This window comes from Labeo rohita, unplaced genomic scaffold, assembly GCF_022985175.1.
Source record: "Labeo rohita strain BAU-BD-2019 unplaced genomic scaffold, IGBB_LRoh.1.0 scaffold_302, whole genome shotgun sequence".
Classification (NCBI taxonomy): domain Eukaryota; kingdom Metazoa; phylum Chordata; class Actinopteri; order Cypriniformes; family Cyprinidae; genus Labeo; species Labeo rohita.
Window position 1 is genome coordinate 13,590 of NW_026129220.1, and position 17,506 is coordinate 31,095.

General features: G+C 34.6%; 2 long non-coding RNA genes and 1 pseudogene across 3 annotated transcripts; 1 reads left to right on the top strand and 2 right to left on the bottom strand.

The window, feature by feature from the left end:
* Positions 1 to 4,896: 4,896 nt before the first annotated feature.
* On the bottom strand, positions 4,897 to 6,085 carry LOC127160245 (uncharacterized). The gene is made up of 3 exons (XR_007826678.1): positions 6,018 to 6,085; positions 5,110 to 5,213; positions 4,897 to 4,949 (listed from the first exon to the last, which is right to left on the bottom strand). It is a non-coding gene; the product is annotated as an uncharacterized LOC127160245 (long non-coding RNA).
* An 827-nt stretch (positions 6,086 to 6,912) lies between these two features.
* On the bottom strand, positions 6,913 to 13,034 carry LOC127160244 (uncharacterized). 2 transcript variants are annotated; one of them, XR_007826676.1, is made up of 8 exons: positions 12,958 to 13,034; positions 10,666 to 10,689; positions 10,536 to 10,624; positions 8,941 to 9,009; positions 8,618 to 8,737; positions 8,063 to 8,095; positions 7,573 to 7,662; positions 6,913 to 7,400 (listed from the first exon to the last, which is right to left on the bottom strand). It is a non-coding gene; the product is annotated as an uncharacterized LOC127160244 (long non-coding RNA). The 2 variants fall into 2 exon arrangements; XR_007826677.1 differs by lacking the exon at positions 10,666 to 10,689 and adding an exon at positions 10,731 to 10,754.
* A 1,478-nt stretch (positions 13,035 to 14,512) lies between these two features.
* The window catches only part of LOC127160243 (NACHT, LRR and PYD domains-containing protein 3-like), a 50,614-nt pseudogene continuing 47,620 nt past the window's right edge, over positions 14,513 to 17,506 (top strand).

The following is a 17,506-nucleotide window of genomic DNA, read 5'->3' on the forward strand; positions in this document are numbered from 1 at the left end:
AAACACGGACTAAACCAAATCTCAAAAAGCAAAAGGGGGAACAAATGGAAGAAAGCAAAAAACACTAGAAACAGGAGGGAAAAACACTAGGAAAAACAAGACAAAACAGAACACAATCCTGACAGCAGATTTCTAATCAGTTTACACCATTTTTATTGTTTTCACTAACAGTATCAAAGAAACACATCTTACTTAACTGGAAAGACAGAACAGCTCTTTCAATAAACCAGTGGCTCAAATTATTATTAGTTCATTTAAACTAAGAGCAATTAACAGCATTTGCACACAACGTCGATCTCTCCAAACAAACCTGGTCCCCTTTTATTCAGTATTTGACAAGGGGAACTGATTCCTGTTTACCTACATCTCTGTCTTAAAACATGAGAAACAAATGAGGAACATTTAGTGTCCTTTCGTATAACTTATGAAGTATGTATCCTGTCAACTTATGTCGATTACTTCTATTATTGAAATGCGTTTTTTTTCTTCTTTCTTTTTTTTTCTCCTTTTCTCCCTTCCAATGCATAACTCACTGAAAGCATTTAAGCCTTTATTTTCTTCATTCTTATTAACATTTAATTTACAGTAAGTTACCATGTATTTTATTCTCTGCAACTCCATTGTTGCCATTGCTGTTATCATAGCATCAACAGAATCGTATCAACAGAATAAAACAAGTTCCTCAAAGGAGTCAAAGGATTTTGACAAGATGGAAATTTTAAGAATTTTCTTCTGATAGTAAAAATGTATGTGTGACTGATGCCTATTAATAGGATGAAAATGTTTAGTGTTGCACTGATTAACCAACGCTATCTCACGACCGATTTGTACGTATTTTACAAGGTGGCTAATTTGTACAATTTCAGTGACGGGTAGGTTTAGGGGTGGGGTTAGGTGTATGTCATTCATACAAATCCATACGAATTGGGGAACTTGTCAAATATGTACGATTGAGCCAAAATCGTATGAATTCGTAGCAGTGAGAATTATCCACCTCGTCAAAAATGTATGAACTGCCATGAGATCATATTGGATTAACTGATTCTTATGGTTGTTTTAGCCATCAAGATCTTCTAAGACATGACCCCAAAAGTTTGTTTATGAGAGAGAGAGAGCGCTTACATAGACACTCTTACAGTGTTGCTGGGATGTCCTCTTCAGGTATCCCAGTAAGCACTTTCTCTTTCGGCACATGTTTGGCCAGTGCCATGCCAAACCCTTTGTCAAGGTCTTCCGCCTCTCCCTCTGTTAAAGTGCTGAATATTGTCACTTTTGTCTTTGCCTTTCTAGGCTGCTGCAGCACATTGGGTGAAACGTCTGTTTTGCCGACCTGTGTATGAAAAAGTACAGTGTCACAGATGCAAAGCAGGACAGCGGAGCATAAGAGCAATCATGTACCATGCCTGTTAACAGCCCTAAGGGTCAGAGTGGATAACTGTCAATGAGTTGCTGTGATAATTCAAGATGAAGGGTTTTACATTTAAAAGCAGACATTTATGCATCTTATGAATTAGCAGTCCCGAAACTATTTTAATTTATGTAAATCTTATGACTGTTTTGGTGCCTTTATACGTAAATGTATGCTTGTAGTAGAAATACAAACCCTTATCAACATTTGGAACAAGTTTGTGGACATGTTTTCTCCTTTGACTCTCCTCCTCAACTCATCTTCATCTACCTGGTAGCACTTTCGTTGTGCCGTTAACCTTCCTAAAACTTTGTACACTTTCCTTTCTTTCCCTCATCTTGCCTATGTCTTTCTTCATTGAGTTGCTCATGCTTCTCTTCCACCTTGTCCTCCTCCTCCATCTCTCCTTCACTGCAGGTTTCCATGTGGCCTCCAACATGGTCATAACTGTCCCTTCTGTTCAAAAATATGTCAGAACTCATGTTAAAGTTACATTTTTGAAATGTGGGCAGTCCACAAAAAAGTAATTACTAGTGAAAGCCTTTTGTTAATTAAAGAGGAATCCCACTCCTTTATAAGACTTTAGAAACATGTTTGTTCATCCTAAGCCCCAGGACAATTCAGTGCAGAGCAACAAGGAGCAAGTAAATAATACTTGTTTCTAACACATAAACATAAACTAAACTGAACTGAGACTGGCATTTGCAACATTATCAAGCTTACCAATGATAAATGATAAACGCTGACATTCAGTGTAATGTACCATTAAATACAGAAATATATTACAGAGCTAATAGATTTGATCAAAATAACTTATGTTGAGGTGAATACTGTTGTTACATACAGCATAGTTAGGCTACATATATTTAAGTTTTAGTATAGAAGAAGCAGTATGTTACTTCACTGACATTGACCAGCATTAATTATGAATTGGACGAACAATTAAACACCTCAGTAATACATCAATTTCACTGCTATTTTGTCTCAGGAACAACTGTTATAAATCTAACCTTTAATTTAACTTACTTCCTGCTAAACCATGTCCCCTTTGGAAAAAAAAATGATGTAATACAGTAAAATAAAATAAAATAAAAAAGGGCTTTCCCAGGAAAAATGACTAGAACTGTGTAAATGGGATTCAGCCAAAGTTCACTTGAATGTATTCAAGAATTTGTACAGTTACCCTGTTGTTCTGAAAAGCCTTCTGCAGATCTAGAGGATTGGGCGAACAGATCAGGATCAGCTATGTAAAAAAAAAACAAAAAAAAACACAAGACATAAATGTGTGTGAAATAATCTAAAATAAACTGGCTCATGACTAGTGCAAGAAATCTAAAGTAAAAAACAAAACATTTACCTGGGTGTTGTGCAGTGCCTAGTGCTGGCAAAGAGATTTGGGCCAGTGGGTTGCCATCATCTGAATAGAAAATCATACAATACACAAAAATCAAATTTGACAGCATTCACAACAATTTGCTCATTACTAGTGCATAAAGACAAATCCACAAGAAAACAAGGCCTCGTGTTTATGACAGTTCAGTGTCCGTTTTAGGTTTTTAATTTGTTTGCATCATTGAAGCATAATTATATCATGGTTTAACAAAGCTGCTTTAACAATCTATAATGTGTAAAAGTCTATAGAAATAAAGGTGACTTGATTTGTATTGAAGGATCGGACGATCCTTAAATGCAAACTGTGTGTGTTTTGCCTTGAGAGCAACCATACATTTGTGTTGTGTTTTGCTTTCTTTTTATATATTCTTCATTTATTCTTCATTCATTTATTCATGTTTAATCATATAATCATTCATAATAATCATTATAGTCATTTATATATTCATTTTATTGATTTATTGATTGATTAGTCATTTATATTATATTATAGTTGTTTTTTTATATATTTTTTTCCATTGTTTAGTCTTATGACTGTGTGGCTTCAAGGGCTGTTTGTCTTCATGAATAAGAGATACAAGGGAATGTTTATAGAAACTCAAGGTTTATGGGATGTTGTTGTGAATCAGTTTGTTATAACAATACTTGTTGGATTTGTGTTCTTCAGACGAAGTCTGAGCATTGAGACATACACAACTAAGACTATTCAATAAACTCTGCTCCTTTTTACCATCTGTACTTCGTCTCCTGCTTCTGCTCTTCACTTTCACTGGCTTTTTCCTCAGTCAACTTCTTGGCTGATAGAAAACTGTTAATAGTGTTTTGGGTATTTTGGGTACCAGACAAGACCTCCTGTTAACAGGGTTTGGGTATTAGACCTCTCTGCTGACGAGTTGTTCTGATACTGAACAAACTGATATTTTCTGACGGGATCTGGCGTCCGGGGCTGGATCTTAATTGTCTAGGCATGGAGACAGCGATCTAACAGTATGTATGTATCTATACACAAACACTCACCGGTCAAGTGGACTGGTAGATGAAAAGAATCATATATATATAATTTCAGACCCTGTTTACAGCAAAATAGAGATTTAATGTATGTTCATAGGGGTGCATGTCGCCTGTTAAAACATAATACATAGAAATCATATATACAACATGTTTGTGAATTACATGTGTCAGGTCAGTAAATGAGAATATTTTAGACCAACAATCTGTTAAGGCTTTAATACAGTGAATGCTTGATAGTTTATATACTAATAGGTTTCAATTTTCCATATATTTTAAACACATTTGTGCTTAACTAAACCATACCATAACCCAGTCAATTTCCCTGGAGTCATTAGGCCTACCCTGACCAAAAATGAAGATTACTTTCAGTGAACTTGATATCCTAATCCGTTTCAAATATTCTTTAAAAAGTAAATGCACACTTAAAATGCCATGAACATGTTCACAAGAGGCCACAAAAGGCATCATCACAAGACTGGTTAGAAGCCATAGGTTAATCATGCACAGGGCAACTTCTTGAGCAACTTTGCTGTGCAACCTTTTTTAAACAATGTTGCTTAGGCGCTTTCCCACTGAGAATGTGTAACAAATTTCTATCTGGATCGGTCGTGGGCCATGTGTCTCACCTGGTTGCCTGTTGAAGGCAATATTGGCCAAAGTTGCCCGGCAACATTGCTCAAATAATTACGCCGTGTATCATCAGCCATAGTTCATGTGGTAAAAGGATTGTGTTCATATATCAGAATCAATCCAGTGATTTTCTGACTTTAAATATTCATACAGTGTCTGGCTTACGTTATGCAAAGATTAATATACAAATACTAGTTGCAATGAAGGTATAAATGGCAAATGTAGTGAAGTTAAAAGTAGATTACTGGCCCAAAAATACTTAGCTAAAAACTAAAAGTACAGTTTTTAAAAGAATATGAAAGTTTCAGATGCTAATATGTTTGTGTTAGTTTGTTACAAGTACTTGTGTATGGATTGTATATGCATTTTGTGTGCATGTTCAAATGTAGAATTGACGATTATGTATGAATAAGACACATGCAGATCATCACTTCATATGTGAAAACAGCACTTACTTTTTTTTTCTCCCTGACAAAGGTTTGGCACAAATTCCATGTTTTTGTTCAGTCTGTAAATATTAAAGAGCACTATTAACTTACTTGCCCCATTTCTGGTTCCAACAACATTTCTGATGAGTAATAAATATGACAAGGGTCTAAAATTCTGAACTTACCATTTTAAAATATATTTATACCCATTGATAACATTTCCATTAATAGGGAACATACCTAAAGAACGAAACTAAAGTGAGGCAGGGCCATACTCTCTGGGTGTATTGAAGGCACTGGAAGTAGTCAATGCAGCCACCAGCCTTAATGAATTCAGTGGCAAACTGGAGGGTAGATAATTTTTTTTTTTTTTTTTTTTTTTTTACATGAGAGCAAGACAGAGAAAAAAGGAGACTAGTCACAATATACACAATCTGACAAGTATTGGTACATTAATGTAAATGTTTAATGTCTATAAGGGAAGCTAATGTTGTCAGGCGTTGTGTGCGGGAAGGAGGGGCAGGGACGAGGAAATCATGCAAAAGTGCTTTTAATTAAATAATCCAAAAGGGAACAGAAACAAACAGAAACAGCAGGGAAAACACACGCCAACTTAATGTTAAGAACAGACAATAAACAAGGAACTGAATCAAACTTATATACCACAGGTAATTAGACAAAGACAGGTGTAAGTGATCAACCAATGACATCATAATACGAAACGGAACAGGAAAGACCAAATAAGGACACATGAGGGAAAAACCAACGAAACAGTCCACAGAGGTGTGACAAATGTATAGTTAGAAGGTAGTTTATAATTGGTTAAAAGCATGTGCCTGCACACTAGGGGTGGGAATAACTGGAGAGCACTCAAGTGTCATGATATTGTCTTTCAAGTTGACTTTTTTCTATTTTTAAATAACATAATAAGATATTATAGGAGCTCTCATTAAAAGCATAGAGCATTGTAAGAAATATCATGACACACATGACACATCCAGTATTGTTTGGCATTTGCTATCACAATATCCTGCAAGGATATACTGTAACTTCATACACTCTCATACTGAAATAATTTTGCTGCAGTGCTAAAAACTTGCAGTGATCTGTGCTTGGTAATGAAGAAAAACAAACAAAAAAACACTTACAGCAAGTGTGTGGACTCCACATGACACAGAGTCTGTTTCAAACTGTGTTTTGTGGTTTTAAGGTCCCGCTCTCCTTTAATTCCCCTTGCAGTTGCAAATGCACTGTAATCAACAACATTAGTCACCACTAACCTCCAACAGTTCATTTTAAAATGAAAATTCTGTCATTATCTACTCAAACTCATGTCAGTCAAAACTCTATTTCAGTTTTTGCATCCTTGTAACAAAGCTGCATCTTAATCTTCAGTGAGGAGTGCTTGTGTTACTTATGTGAACATGACTGTACAACTGTGGAAGTGTATACTGTAAATAGTTGTGAGGCAGCTGGTTAGAAATCAGTCATTTGGAGAAAAAAAAATAACTTAATTAATGAGACAGCAATGTTAATAGCAGGTACTGCCTTTTTACATACTTCTGGCAAAGCATGCAGCCCTGACATGCTCCAATTTCCATGGCCCAGCAGCAAGTTTACACCAGATTGTTTGATCACAAAACAGGGCTACAGCTGAATTTTACTACAGTCTTCACTGTCACATGATCATTCTAATATACTGATTCATTATCAATGGTGGAAACAGTTGTGCTGCTGAATATATATATATATATATATATATATATATATATATATTGGAATCTGTAATACTTTTTTCAAGATTCTTTGATAAAAGAAAAAGATAGAAAAGTACATATAATAAACATATATCTATAAACTATAAATCTATAATTTTTTTTGTAATTCAGTGTTTTTATTTGTTCTCAAAGTAGCATATAAGTTACATCAAACAAGAAAAAAGTATCAGACAATTACTACCCCCACAAGCTCCCCCCCAACCCTCTCCCCTCCCATTGCACTTCAGGAATTTGAAAATAAATGAAATACAGATAAATGAATAAAATAACTACAAAATTAATAGAGATGGTTTAAATGTCCAAAATCTCCCTAAACTGAACAGATACAGTTCTTCCACACAGACAAAATGACGGGTTTAGCATGATTGGTCCGTGTTGAAGACAGTTCCAAATATAATATCTCAAGTAAGGAATGTAACCAATGCTTAATAGAACGGTCTATAAATCTATAATAATTGTGTTCTGTCAGAAAACAATTGTTAAAGAACTGCACCAGCTTTTTTGACATGTGGTTTCAAATGTATTGATGGCTTGATACAAAAATCAAAGTGTCCTTGTTTCATGATCTTTTACCTATATAGAAAATATTGGTAGATATTTCTATAGAGGCAGGAATAAACTGGAACAAAGATGTGAAAATGTTTTGTTCTTGAAATTGTTGTCCTTAAAATGGTGACTCACAAAAAAGCTCCAGTGATTGCCGCCTTCTAGATAAGCACAAAACACCTCTGTTGCCTCTTCCAAGATATTATTCTGTAATTCAGAAAAGATATTCAAATAAATAAAATACAAGCTACTGCATATGACAATCATCTACAGAGTCAGAATGCTTTTTAATTAAGCTCAGTAAAACCTAGCAGCTATTCATTTACAAAATATCAAGCAAAGAAAGATGCAGGTCAGTGACAAAACCATTGTGTCATACCTTGAGAAAATAGTGGCTCTTTGCCCTTTTAGACCCATCCAATATTTGTGTGAGTGTCCGACAGTTGATATGTACAACACCGGGGCAATTCTAAATGTAGGTTGAAGAACAATACATGAAGAGTTCAGATGTAAAACCAGCTAAAAGCCATCTTGGTCAAAAATGAGATAATGATACTGAGTGAATGATAGTACACGTCCATCAAATACTTTTACTTCAAACTCGCTAAATTCAAGCCTCAGCTCAATCAGAAGTACCGGTACTTACATAGAAACCTATACAAAGTTGCCAGAAAGAAGTGCTCATTTTAAAGAAATACGTCAGATGGAGGTCAGATGGATCAGAAGTAAAGAAAAAAACATATGTTTCAAATCAAGCTAATTCTTCAGTATAACAATTACATTTATTTGCATATCATTAATATTTACATATATTATTTGTTATTTTTAATGTATCCTATTCAAATTATTGTCAATAAAATTATGCTTACCTTGCTAAGCACATTACATATGGAATCCATTACCTGAAAATTTCAATATAAAATGTGAGGTAAAAGAATGACAGCTCAATATTGTGAGTAACAATAGTGAATCATTTATCACTATTCATTTGCTAGACTTGATCTTTTTGGTTCTGTAAATAAAAATGTGAAACAAATAAATAAATACATAACTATGATCATGCTTGGTTCACAAGAGAGGAAGTGACTTAACCCTTAAACAGACTGGACTGGAGTAAAAATGGGCAGATGTTAAAGCTATACGTTACTGCTAGATCAAATACACAAAGCATGTTATTTATTTTTATGTATTCTGTGGTTGCTTCAAGTTAATTTCCCAGTTTATTTAAATGTATTTTAGTGTCTCTTGGCTTCTGGCAACCAAAGAAAATAGACAAAATATCTTTGTCAATCACATGCAAAACTTATGAATTTGAAGGTTAAACACTAGACAAAGGCCATTAGTGGCCTTAGTGGTAGGAAAAGTGGACAGGAAATAAGTGTTGAAAATTTACACAGCCATTTACTATAAGGATATTGATTTACCTTGTCAGAAACCTTGCTGTCCTCCATTAACATGTTCAAACTTTGCACTTGGATGTTATATGGCCCCACACTTCCTACTGTAAATGTTGGCCTTTTGAAAACACATGAATGCCTTAACATCTACAAACATGAAGAATAATTCATAGATGACACATTTTGCAAGCACAATGGGTTCACTGTTAAACAATAGAAAATAAAAATGCCCATTTAATAACACTACAAAACATGTTTATAACAACATGAAGTGCACTGTATCAGATGTAAATCATGTTAAAAAATAAACATTGTTAAATTAAATTAAATTAAATAAATTAAAATCTTACCTTCCATTATATGCTGCTTCTTTTTTTAGACGGTTCTTCTTTTTATTGAATGAAATTTATAAAAAAAAACTAAAAAAAAAAAAAAACTTCAATAACATCATACAAAAACAGCTGAAAAAAACTGAATTACAAACATTTTGGGTGCAGTATTTTTGTTCGTTGCAAAACTACTTTGATGATTTTAACATTTAATAAGCAGATTATTCATATGATCTAGTATGATCTGATATGGTCTGAAAACATGTAAAAGAATAAATCAAAGATGACTTGAGGTCAACAAATTCGTATGATAGTCTGAAGACAACATCATGTAACAGAATAAATCAGAGATGACTTGAGGTCAACATACTCGTATAATGGTCTGAAGACAACATCATCTAAGAATAAATGAAAGACGACTTGAGGTCAACATATTCGTAAGATATTCTGAAGACAACATCATGTAACAGAATAAATCAGAGACGACTTGAGGTCAGCATACTCGTATGATGGTCTGAAGACAACATCATCTAAGAATAAATCAGAGACGACTTGAGGTAAACATACTCGTATGATGGTCTGAAGACAACATCAGAATAAATGAAAGACGACTTGAGGTCAACATATTCGTATGATGGTCTGAAGACAACATCATGTAACAGAATAAATCAGAGACGACTTGAGGTCAACATACTCACACGATGGTCTGAAGACAACATCATCTAACAGAATAAATGAAAGACGACTTGAGGTCAACATATTCGTAAGATAGTCTGAAGACAACATCATGTAACAGAATAATTCAGAGACGACTTGAGGTCAACATACTCGTATGATGGTCTGAAGACAACATCATCTAAGAATAAATCAGAGACGACTTGAGGTCAACATACTCGTATGATGGTCTGAAGACAACATCATGTAACAGAATAATTCAGAGACGACTTGAGGTCAACATACTCGTATGATGGTCTGAAGACAACATCATCTAAGAATAAATCAGAGACGACTTGAGGTAAACATACTCGTATGATGGTCTGAAGACAACATCATCTAAGAATAAATCAGAGACGACTTGAGGTCAACATACTCGTATGATGGTCTGAAGACAACATCATGTAACAGAATAATTCAGAGACGACTTGAGGTCAACATACTCGTATGATGGTCTGAAGACAACATCATCTAAGAATAAATCAGAGACGACTTGAGGTCAACATACTCGTATGATGGTCTGAAGACAACATCATCTAAGAATAAATCAGAGACGACTTGAGGTAAACATACTCGTATGATGGTCTGAAGACAACATCATCTAAGAATAAATCAGAGACGACTTGAGGTAAACATACTCGTATGATGGTCTGAAGACAACATCATCTAAGAATAAATCAGAGACGACTTGAGGTCAACATACTCATATGATGGTCTGAAGACAACATCATCTAAGAATAAATCAGAGACGACTTGAGGTAAACATACTCGTATGATGGTCTGAAGACAACATCATCTAAGAATAAATCAGAGACGACTTGAGGTCAACATACTCGTATGATGGTCTGAAGACAACATCATCTAAGAATAAATCAGAGACGACTTGAGGTCAACATACTCACACAATGGTCTGAAGACAACATCATCTAAGAATATATCAGAGACGACTTGAGGTAAACATACTCGTATGATGGTCTGAAGACAACATCATCTAAGAATAAATCAGAGACGACTTGAGGTCAACATACTCACACAATGGTCTGAAGACAACATCATCTAAGAATAAATCAGAGACGACTTGAGGTCAACATACTCACACAATGGTCTGAAGACAACATCATCTAAGAATAAATCAGAGACGACTTGAGGTCAACATACTCACACAATGGTCTGAAGACAACATCATGTAACAGAATAAATCAGCTAATTTAAACGCTTCTCATTCGGTCTTCGGTCACGATCTGAACTGATAAACGGTCTCTGTGTCGCGTTTCAAACTAGTGCTGTTTTTTTCACACTCAACAGAAATGACACCAATAAATTCGATCTTGGGAAACTTCGCCGTGGCACAAAAAAACATGCGCCTGTTTAGTCGCAGTCTGTTGCCCAGTTGAGTTTTTTTTTTTTTTTTTTTTTTTTGGTAACTAGGCAAACTATAAGAATAATATAAAGATCTACGTTCCTATCTAGGGTTGCAAAGGGGCGGAAATTTTCCGGTAAATTTCCGGTAAATTTCCGGAAACTTTCAATGGAAACTTTGTCCGGGGAATTTTGGAAATATTCCAATTTGGAAATTTAACAGAAATTTACGGGAATTTATGGGAATTTATGGGAATTAATTGGAAATTTGGGGAAATTTAGAGAAGCTGTATCATAAACAAATATAAATTTCAACATTTTGTTTGATTATAAGCTGACATGCATGCAAACTAATACAAATTTTAAAAATGACATTTTTTGAATTTTTTGGAATCTGTGATGCTTTTTTTCCTGGATTTAACTTAAAAAGAACATAATTTATTCAAAACTGAAATCTTTTCTAACAATATAAGTCTTTACTATTACTTTTTATTAACTGAACACATCCTTGTTTAATAAAAGTATTGAAAAAAAAAAAAACATACTGACCCCAAACTTTTGAACAGTACTGTACTGTTAAAAAAGGATTTATGTTTTAAATAAATCCTGTTCTTTTTCATTAAAGAATCCTGTAAGAAAAGGGAATTTAAAAAAAATTAAGCAGCACAGCTGTTTCCAAAACTGATAAATCAGCATTTCAGAATGATTTCTAAAGGATTACGTCAATGTGACAGTGAAGACTGTAGTAAATTCAGCTTTTTTCATAGCAATACATTATAATTTAAAGTATATTAAAACAGAAAACCATTATTTTAAATTGTAATACTTCACAATATTACTGTTTTATTCTGTAATTTTGCTGAAAAATAAATGAAGGCTTGATGTACATAAGAAATCATAAGAGATGTTCAGAAAACATCAAAAATAGGAACGTGTCCAAACTTTTGACCAGTTCTGTACTTCTGTATGAAACTGGCTAGCAGAAGGTATAAGGAATAGCACTGCAGCTTAAGCTAGCTAGCACATGATACTTCCTAAATAGTAAATGAAATAATGCTAACTAGCTTAGATTGTTCATATCTGATTTACTGGCCAGCTACTGTATAAACACTCAGACATGAGATATACTGTATAAACATAAACTTACCTAAACTTACTTACTTTACACAAGTAATATCAAAATTTAGATGTAGCCCTTGGGCTCAAATGCAGCAACTGTGCCTTCAGAGAAAATGGGGGGGAATTCCCCCCTTAGGTGACTACTAGGGGGACTGTGTGGGGGAGGGTAATGTTTAGACTGTTTTTTAAATTATTATTATCTCACCTAAATGTTTGCTCAGCCAGTGTATTTGTTTTAACAATGGCATAATTTAGTTGCGCAGTAGCTTACACACAGCACAAGGAAGTTATAAACATATATATTTTTGTAATATTTATGTAATTTACATGAACACTAACCATAATGGATATTTTGATAGTTTGATCTGTGCATGTTATAGAGGAATGTACAGTGGATGTAGGGTGTGTGGCCTTAACAGCCCTGCAGTAAGCAGTGTGCATGTGACTGAGCAGTGTGTAGGTCAGAAATTAAACTAAAATTGCATTAAACATGGTTGTTTTAACCAAGATTATGCTGCAAGTTTTTCTTCTCATCTACATTTACATTCCCAGTTCCTGCAATTTTGCAAATTCCCAGTTTATTCCCAATAATTTCCATTAATTCCCATATATTCCCATTAATTCCCGTTAATTCCCATATATTCCCGTTAATTCCCATGGAAAGTTTCCAGTCTTGAAAATTCCCAGAATTTTGCAACCCTATTCCTAACCCTATACTGTTTCATTTTGAGCTGTATATACTGGTATCAACTCTTAATTCTCCAATGTTATTAGAAGGCAAAATGATAATCTAAAAACAAATATGCACCTTACATTAATAAGGAAGTGTGAAGACTCTGGTCGTACCTTGTAATTTGTGTGCTTGACAGAGGGGTTTTGCCGTTGTTGTCGTCGTCGTTGTTGTTTTTTAACTTCAGCAGCAGGAAGGCACGCTGTGATGACATCGTAAACGTAGATTGGCTAGCGCGGTCGTTGTCCCAGGAACATCATAAAAGATATTGGTCTCAGGACAACAACCACTTGGCAAAATCAGGACGAGCGTTTTGCACATACAGGATACAAATTTGACCATCCAGGAAGCAATTTTTAATGGCATGTAACATGGCTGAATCTCAGTTCACTGTATCACCTGGAGGAAATAGTGAAATGGTCTTTTTTATTTTGTGTGTGTTCAGCATTTTACAAAAGTTGTAGAGCAACAGGAAGAAATAAATAAGAACATTTCTGACATACAGCTCTTATCACACTGCACAGAATAGAGAAACATGACTCAGGAAAATGTGAATTTTGCAAAAGTTACATGTCATGAAAATCCTTTTTCTAAAAATATCTGATAGCAACAGAAGAAGATAAGATGATATAGTTTAGTCCATAAATCAGCTTATCAGTTACTCATTACCAGTTACATAAAACTCCTTAAAAGAAAGAAGGGATTTCTGGTCTACATATAACCAATGAGATATATGTGATCACATATGAATTTGCTGATTTTAGTAGCCACATGTACCAGAACTGCTGCTCAAAATCCTGTCAGATGACTGATTTTCTCACTACATTACAGACAACATGAGGACGTGCTCATATACTGTACTTCACCAAGGACTGCTGTAGTTATAAGTAGGTGCTGCACTGAGGGACTATTGAGACTGTGTTAAAAAATGTACTGTATTTTAATAAACTTGTTTCTGGTAATTTATTTGTATTGTGTTGTTCACTGTAAAGTCTGTTATACTGTAAATGTGTTAGCAGCAAATGGGAATCTGTAAAGAGTAATCAGCAGCCTTTTTATTAGACTTGAATCCTGTTTATTGATAGATTTGATTTATAAAACTTTTTGGAAATATTAAGTTTTGAAATAACTCATAGTCAGATTATTACTGCTTTGTTTGCTTCTCACATCACTAAAGAAAATAACTGCATTCTTAACACTGTTATAATATTCCACTCATATCCTGGAGGAGAGCAAGTGATGAAGAATTTAACAGAGAGCCGTAAGTTTGATTTGTTACAGAGAGCTGCCTTTAAATATTCAGTTAAACAACAGAGTACACCTGTGAAGAAAATACATTATTGGGGTATATTTTTAATTAATAAAATTTAAATTAAATATTAAGAGAAGGTTTTAAACAGTTTATTGTTTCGGACACAAACTCTTCCTTGTCAGGTGACACATGAAAGTTAAACTATTACAGCGGGTTTTGTCATATGAGGAAGTAAACAACATTATGAGAGAAAAGCACAGTGAGTATATGAGGATTTCACATCATATTTGATAGCCAAAATCAATCCTGGCTGGTTTAAAGTGAAGTATAACAAGAAGTAGTACCAACTATTTTGAAAGTAGTTTAAATGAGGTGGTGTAAATAATATCAAGATGAAAATGCTTTTATTGTGTGCAGGTCATTGCTGTGGACTGACTGATGAGACAGAGGTGGATTTGAGAAAATTAAATGCTCAGATGATTCATAACTCACTCTGTGGATCAACATCTGTATCTGTTTTTAGATGAAACCATGACTTCCAGAATGAATCTCTCTCAAGAACATGAAACAAAGATAAAGACAGTCAAGAGGTGAGAGAACTTGAAATGTTTCACATTTTTTAGGAATGCACCGATACCACTTTTTCCAGTACTCGTCCAATACCGATACTTTTATTTTTGGTACTTGCCGATTCCGAGTACTGATACCGATATTTTTAAAGTTACCAGTAAATTTGTAAATATTGGGTACGAAAAACTAACAGAATATGTATAATGTTAGTTGGTTAACTTCATTTATCAAATAGATACAGTCAAACCAAAACTTATTCAGATACCTTTCCTCACATTATCAGACAACATTTTTCACATTATCACATTATCATAAACTATGTATTACACAAAATAAATAAATAAATAAATAAATAAATAAAATAAATTAATTAATTAATTAAAAAATGAGGTGGTGTATATTTAGTGTCAGAAGAATTTTTGGTTTGACTATACAGTATATTCCTTAGTTATTTTTATTTGTATACTTAACTATGCCCATTAAAATGTGTTTTGTTACTTTCACTGTTAATTTTTATTTTTATTTATTTATTTATTTTTTGCTCTATGGTACTCCATCTTTAATAGCATTAAACTGCTCCATTGCAGCGGCTCACTATAATCACGCATTTTGTTGTAATAATGCAGGGAACCACTCTTTATGAATCTCCTAACTCCTAACAGGAATATAGGTCACGTTTTTTTCACCCGAAACATGCTGCTGTTTGGGCTAAAGAGACTCAAATAATGTAGAAACACTCATGAAGCAAGCAAAACATGCGCAATGCGCCCAAGTACAGTACAGCCTATTGAATTTAACACAGGCTGCTAGTTTCACTTTAGCCGTACAGTCCTGTGTGCTTAAGGCTGAAAATAAATGATGTTTATAATGAATACCCCTATAAATTTTGTTTTATATTTACGAATTTGTTTTAATCCAAAAGCGCGCGTGCTAAGTGAGCGAACATCAAAGATCACGCAACAAATGTGCGAGCTCTCTCTCTTTCTCGCGCGCGCGCGTGCTCTCTCTGTCTCTCTGTCTCTCTCTCTCTCTCTCTCTCTCTCTACCGTTAGCTTGTGCATTGCTTTACTTATTTGTTTTTGACATATCCGACCGAATTACAAACTTTCCAGTGATGTCGGTGGGATCTTAACTCGACAAGCCCGCACATCTTCGCCACCACTCTGCATGCTTTGCCTATCAGCACGTAAGCACCAGCTATACAGGAGCTAATACTTAATGTTTAACTATATATTACTTGCACACATATGCATAGTTCGTAAACATTCTTAATCTCTGATGACTCCATTCTGCTGTCTGTTCTGTTGTCGGTGTTTCTGAATACGCACTTGTCACATGCTGTGTGGTATCTGCGTTTGGTATCGGGGCATTTTATCGAGTACGAGTAGGAGTATAGGAGCTCAGTATCGGTATCGGCGCATCCCTAACATTTTTAATGTTAAGAAACCATGAATGCATACTACAATAACATTTTCATTTATAGTCTTATTCAGCGCTTTGAATCAGATTTACCCGAACACATCGATGTTTCTGTGAGGAAAAACCAACTGATGGATCTTTCAGATCTCTGTAGAGATGAAGACTCTTCTGTTGAATCCAGGTGAGATATTATGAGTGTCATATATACTGTAGGTGTAGTGTATTATAGACATTGTCACCAGGTGTCCCTATTACTGCTGGATGTTTAGGTGTCTGTCTGTATCTATACAGTACAAGAGCAGTTTTTTTTAATACTTTTTTTTTAGTTTTTTTTATCTCTGAAGTCACAACAGACTCCTCAAGATGAACATTTAAGAGAAGTTGAAACAGTAAAAGGTGGGGTTTTTTTATTGCTGTTATATTTTAGTCTGCAGCAGAATGAATCTCCTGAACCCAGCTGTGTGTCCATGAAGAGTGACGCGTCAATGGGTCATCCAACTGGATTCAGTTTGGTTGCTGATCGGAGGTGTTGTTTGGTTTAAAGTATAAGAAATATATACTATTCATTCATTTACTGATGTGCATTAAATACATTAATACATTTATAAAAATATTCAATATTTGTTTAACTACAGTCAAAAACATAAAGGATCAGATTCACATCCACCAAAGAAGAACTTAGACTCCATTTTCAAGGTTGGTTTTGTGTGTGTGTGTATGTGTGTGTGTGTGTGAGGGCAACACAATAGCCCTCTGGGTAAAAGTATTAGGAAATGGAGAAATCTGTGAAATCCTCCCTATAGTCGCATTAACTTTCCTACCCATGTAAGATCATTGTAGACCACTATAAAGCAGATCAATGACCACTAAAGTAGAGAAGATGAATTCATATGTAACCTGATGAACATCAATCTAGAAAACAGCCAATCCAGTCAAACTACCTCTTTTAACCTCAGTATCTGTAGACACTGATATTTGAGTATACAATCAAAGTTATTAGCAAGTGTGATATAATTCAATAATGTTTATTAGTGTTCATGACTTAACTCTTGTGTGTTGATCCTTTGGTTCACCCTCTCTGTGATGGAATGGAGGTTTGTTGTTTGAATATTCACTATGATTTCAGGATCTTGAGCAGAAAATCATGTCTGTGATGAAGAGTGAGTTAAAAAGCTTTAAGAGACTACTGAGTCCAGATTACCCAGAATGCTCTGAAAGAGACCATTATGATGATGAGGGTCATAACAGAGTCAGAGAGGGGCTTCTGAAAATCACACTGATCATCCTGAGGAAGATGAACCAGACAGACCTCGCTAACACACTACAGACCAGTAAGAGCTCTGGATCAGCAGATTATAGCCTGTATTTTTATTATGAACCTTCTGTCTGCAGTCACTAATGTTATGACACATCCAACATATCAA